At 36.8% G+C, this 5,938-nt stretch overlaps 1 pseudogene; it reads left to right on the forward strand.

Moving 5' to 3' along the window:
- Positions 1 to 673: 673 nt before the first annotated feature.
- LOC131345376 (GTPase IMAP family member 9-like) lies at positions 674 to 3,508 on the forward strand (annotated as a pseudogene).
- The last annotated feature ends 2,430 nt before the right edge of the window (positions 3,509 to 5,938 follow it).

The raw sequence follows: 5,938 nt of genomic DNA on the forward strand, positions 1-5,938 counted from the left end.
CATGTTGCAAAAAAAAGCATACAATCACATATATCCATATATGCTTGCTTTTTGCTGCATTGTTTTCGGTTCTGCATTTTGTTGGAAGCAGCATGCAAATAGTCTTAAGTCGCAGACGAAAGACTAGAGAGAGAGAGAGAGAGAGAGAGAGAGAGAGAGAGAGAGAGAGAGAGTGAGGGTGTGTGAGAGACAGAGAGTTATGTTTCGGGAGTTTAGCCACATTCTTTTTTATATCCTCTTTTCCCCTCTTTTTTCCAGCTCCACTTGCGTTTCATTGTTTATTTCTAAATTTGTTCCAAATGTATAAAACTCTCACTCTTGCGCGCTCTAAGTCTTCCTCTGCTCTACTCTCATCTGACAGCGTCTTTGAACCGCTCACACCTTGCGCATGTGCAGTACGATAGGAACGTTCCACTATTCATGAATCATGGGGGGCCTCGCATTTGAAAACATGTAATAATAACGTTAACATCTTAATGGTTATAGACAGACCATACAATATATGATAGAAAAGTAATAAGTACTATATGATTATATAGGCTTCTTGGTATTGGTCGGGGCCTCCTAATTCCCTGGGGCCCTAAACGGCTGCTAACCCCGCTTATTGGTCCGCCCCGTGTTTAATAATAGTTGCGTTCCATGCGTTCTTGTTATGCCACAGTACAGTGCATTGTACTGTTCACTGTGCACAGTTCACTTGCATGTATTTCCATCCTTTTAGCTTTGTGCTATGTTTATATATCATGTCACTTTATAACCTAGCTTATTTTGCACAAAAAAAGCATACAGTCACTGATATTCTTTGGTATGCCACAGCCATGTGGCTACGCTTGATTTCTGCTGCAGGTTTTTTTTTTAGCTCCACGTTTTGTCACCACGAGTAGCAGGAATAATGGTTGCTTCTGTGTCAAACTGAGAAAGAGAGAGAGAGAGAGAGAGAGAGAGAGAGCAAGGTAAGGACAGATTTTCTCTCCTGCTTGTGTGTTTACTCCTTTCATTCAACTTTTGATTATTTTAGTTTTTTTTGTTTCGACCATTTCATAATATTTATTGTGATCTATACATTTAAATCTCATCTATTAGAGCAAGATTTATTTCTACAGACTTTATTTTATTATATTCCCATCGTTCCGTTTTAACGCCTGCATGCAGAGGTGAAACCATATAATCATCACAAAGTGCTTTTTCCAAACATTATAATACACTCATATACACACTGATGAGTTACAAAATGACTATGAGGTGAGGAAGTAATGAATCAACAAGCTTAAACTAGAAGAAAACTACAAGCTTAGAACAAGCTGATGTGTGTTTCATCTGTCCAAGGCCAGCCACATGGTGTCCTGTTTATACCAAACATGTTGGACTTGCCACAAAACACATCTATATTCACTATATTCAGGTGGATCACATATCTCTGTCCTGAGCCAAAGCTGGGATTTAAATATATTATTTTACAGCTGCAACATACACACCTCCTTGCTCTTTATTATATATAGATACAACACTTTGAACGGCACAGCTAAACAAAATAACGTAATTTTTTTGTTTTGTTTAGGGTTTTGTACTCTGTCTGTTTTTTCTTTTCAATCTGGCAACCAACTCATACTTTGGGTTTCTATTACAGGTCTTTGATAACAGCGTACAGTGTCACATTTTGCTGCTAAAGCAGATCTCAGCGACATTAAAAGGTACCGTTTCTCCGGTATATAACTGTTTGTGTATCAGTGTTTTTTCGCGCTAGCTCAGCTAAGCTAAACTCTACCTCATAGAGGTGTCATTACACTGAACTTCAAAACAAATCAAAATCTGAATATAAACAATTATTTTTATTTAGTATTTTATGTTTATTAGCATGTTGAAATGCCATCAAATAATGCCATCTATTACGCTTTAACATAATCAGCAACGGAGAGGAGTTATTGGAACGTGTCCCAGCATTAAGTGGGGTGATTTATTACCAGCCAGAAATGAATTGTTTTTGTATAACATCCTAACGTGTGTACATCTCTTTACATTTACATTTCTGGCATTTATCCAGTCATCATAAAGGACAAGTCTCAATAACACCAAAAAGAAGATGGCAGCAGCTGAAGGTAAGAAAATGACTCCAGTATAACTATGTCTTTTTGTATAATATATTCTTTCTGTTTTGTTTTGTTTAAAAAAAAATGCTGTTGCTTTTCAGGTGCTCCGGCAGTTCAGTGGCCTGCCAAGCGGACACGCAGGAGAAGCCTTTTAGAACCGCCTACTAGTGAGTGACACTTATTTATTATTGGTGTAGTTAAAGGAAAATTCTTTCTTTAATGATTTGTAATGATTGATCTTTATAAGTAACATGTCATTTTCAATGGCGTCCGATGTTTTATTTATAATACAATTCTGCATCGTCTATTTTCTCGTCTGTTTTTAGCCCTTAAGGCTGTAAGAAGCTGGAGGCTTCTTTTAAAATTCATCCATTAGATGTATTTGAAAATGTTTATTGTACATAAAATGAAAGTTTCTCTACTAAATCCTGACTTGCAGTGAGTACATCGTTGAGGATTATCATATTTGGAAGCTCTGGTCATCAGCAGTTCTCTCTGACCGAGTCGATCCTGCAGCGAGCGGTGTTTACCGGCGCTGATCCTCACACTATACTGACCACTAAAACTTCAGGAGAGATCCCTGAGAAAAAAGTGACTCTGGTCAACACCCCAAATCTCGTCAATCACGATTTATTTCACTATACGTTAAAAAAAGAGCTGAAGAAGGCGGTTTGTTTTTCCTGTCCAGGGCCACATGCTGTCCTGTTCACACTAAATCCATCAGGAATACCCTCAAATGTGTACGACATTTATAAACCGTTAGTGCGCTACTTTGGAGATCAAATCTTGAAATACACAATGATTGTTTTATACCATGAAGAAGAGGAGTTGAGCGAGTCAGAAGACAGTATGAAGGAAAATAAGCAGTTCAAAAAGCTTCTTGAGGACTGTGGCCAAAGATATCTGGTCTTCAGTGGAATGAAGAACAGGAGTGAGGGTGAAATGACAAGGCAGCTGTTTGAGGAAATAGAAAAGATGGTGGCAGAACATGGGATTTTTTCTAATTCGGAGTTTGAAGATGCTGATAAACGAATCAGGAAAGAGGAAAAAATCCTCCAAGATCACAGAAAGAAGGAGGTCAGTGCAATGCTGGAGGAACTGAAGAAGAAGCATTCTCAGGAAGATCTGGGAAGAGAAACTGAGCGTTATGAAGAAAAAGATCAGGTTAGAGAACAGGGAAAAGGCAGAGATGCAGATCGCAGAGAGACTCGGCTTCACTCTCAGACTTGTGGATTATGCAGCGGCTGTAGGAAAAGGAGCATTTGCAGGGGCGGTGTTAGCGGGGGCGATGGGGTTTCCGGGTATGGCTGTAGGAGCAGTAGTTGGTGCAGCACTCGGTTGTTTGTTAGGTGGTGCAGCTACAGCAGCTTGGAACATTGTCTCCTAATGCTTTGGCAGATTTTGGTAGACATGCAGCTTAAACTTAATTGTAGACATTCACCTGTAGACATCAGCGGGTTTAATGGCTAAATAGGGCATGTCTAGGCTTGCCAGACTGTCTTACTTTGCATGATAACGGTTGATGAACAGGTCAGGAATTCCAGAAATTGGTGGTAAAACCCTAAACCGTACCATTGCAGTTTTCTGTAAATCCAATGCTTTATCCATTGCACAGTATTCCATCACTTAATGTATTTCCAGCTTTCGGCTTTGTGCTATGTTAACATATCATGTCACTTTATTACCTAGCTTATGTTGCACAAATAAACCATACAATCACTGATAATCTTCAGCACAAGCGATCGCGTATAATTCGTAGTCGGAAGCAAATCCAAATGCAGGAGAAATGGGAAATTAAGGCAATACAATTGGGGAAAAAACAATAGGAAATAAGAAGTGTGCAGCACCTCAGTATAGGCCTAAAGGTGCAGAACATACAGAACTTCCAAACCAAGAAAATAAATAAACGGAAGCTGGAGACAAGAAAGTCTGTTATTTATGATAATAGCATATAAAAACCAGATGTCTTAAGTCCACATTACCAGCATTTACTTTGCTGATCTGTTGCTTGATTGCAGTTCAGTTTATTTGGAGCAGATCTAAAGACATGATCTTTGGACCCAGTTTTGTTTACTTCTCCTTATATGGAGGGACAGTGTGCTCATGACTTCAGTATATAGCAAATGTTCAACCCTTTCAGAAGTGACCTTTTTTTAATGTATGGACCGAACAAGCACACAACCTGGGTGTGTATTAGATTTCATCTGTTATCTGATTTGTGCAGGTGAGCAGTCATCTGTCTCTTTTTGTTCAAAGTAATGGATGACAAAAAGATTTTACATGTGTGTAACTGTATATTTATACCCAAAGTAACACTAAAGCTCCTACAGGTTTACAGCAAATGAAAAATGTTGTTGGGAGAATGAGAATTCTTTTGTTTGTTGTTTATTTGTTCAACAGGCATGTCATAATCACTGGTACATAAAACATATATTCACATTTTTAGAGAAAATCTTATTTTAAAAGTAGATTGAACAAGATGTGTATGTTACAGAGATACATAGTTTATTTTACTGTTATAATGTTCAAATTTTATTTTTGTGTTTTTGCACATTTTTGTTTCATATAATCCCAAAGGAAACTTTAGGAAGGAAGTTTTGTGCCACAGCCATGTATTTTATGTGGTAGTCCTGTATTTCTGTATTTAGTACATGCATTTGTATATTTCATGTAAATATGAAACCATAAATGATGTGCCCATCTTTGTGGAATAAACAGTTCCTGATTGTCATTGTCAGATTTGCAATTTATTATTAAAATATTATCTGACTATTATCTATATATTATCTAACATTTCCCTGTGTAGTAATGTATATGTGACAAATAAAGGTAACTTTTTTAGCTTGTGCACCTTCCAGGTAATAAATGCAAATACACACAAATAGATTTTCTACAAATTCTTCAAAAGATGCACCCATGATCAGAACGAAACAGTATTACCTTCCCTTGCCTTTGGGGTTGTACTTATGTCTTCTGTAACTGGTAACCTGAAATTAATTTTTAGGGTCAAAATAAACTAAAGAAAAACATATTCACTCCGGTTAATGATTCAGGTTATAAATTGGTCTTGCACTCAGGCTCAGGGGGGAATAGCACTGAGTTAATGCATGCGGTATGAGAACAGAACGTCTCATGATTCCTTCATTTTAGTTTTATTTCCAGCATGATCCACCTCTTAAAGCCTTACCTCGCTTCAGGAGGGTTCCCCTGAAGTCCATGCTGCAGTTCCAGCGCTCATTGTGGAACTGGTAGCGGCACTCCATCAGACTACATTTTTACAGTCACTGAGCCCAATAGGCTTCAGTCTGTAAGCTATTTGCATCCTTTACCAACAAGTTTATCACCTTGTGTGCGTTGAATGCAACTTCCATATGAATATTTATATTCATATATATATATATATATATACATATATATATATATATATATATATATATATATGTATATGTATATGTATATATATATATATATATATATATATATATATATATATATATATATATATATATATAATATTTACAAATATATTCCAGTAACATTCTAATGTTCATAACTTAATAAAATAAGTTCTATTAAACATTTTGGATTTTGTCTACAGGATTTTCTAGAGGAGTTATAATGAACCAGAAGCAAAGCCTCGCGTAATTGCGCACAACAGAACCATCTTCTGAACATTGCCAAAATAGATTCCTATGCTGAATAAATTTGGAGACAAATATCACATTATTCTTGTAAACTTTTTTTTTAGAACCAAACACAAGTTCCAAAACTTGTGTTTGAATGAACGCTTACCAAACTGTAAGTCTTCTTTCATATTTGGACCACATGCCCTTTTATAGATAAAAGAGACA

The sequence above is a fragment of the Hemibagrus wyckioides genome, linkage group LG24 (genome assembly GCF_019097595.1).
Source record: "Hemibagrus wyckioides isolate EC202008001 linkage group LG24, SWU_Hwy_1.0, whole genome shotgun sequence".
NCBI lineage: Eukaryota > Metazoa > Chordata > Actinopteri > Siluriformes > Bagridae > Hemibagrus > Hemibagrus wyckioides.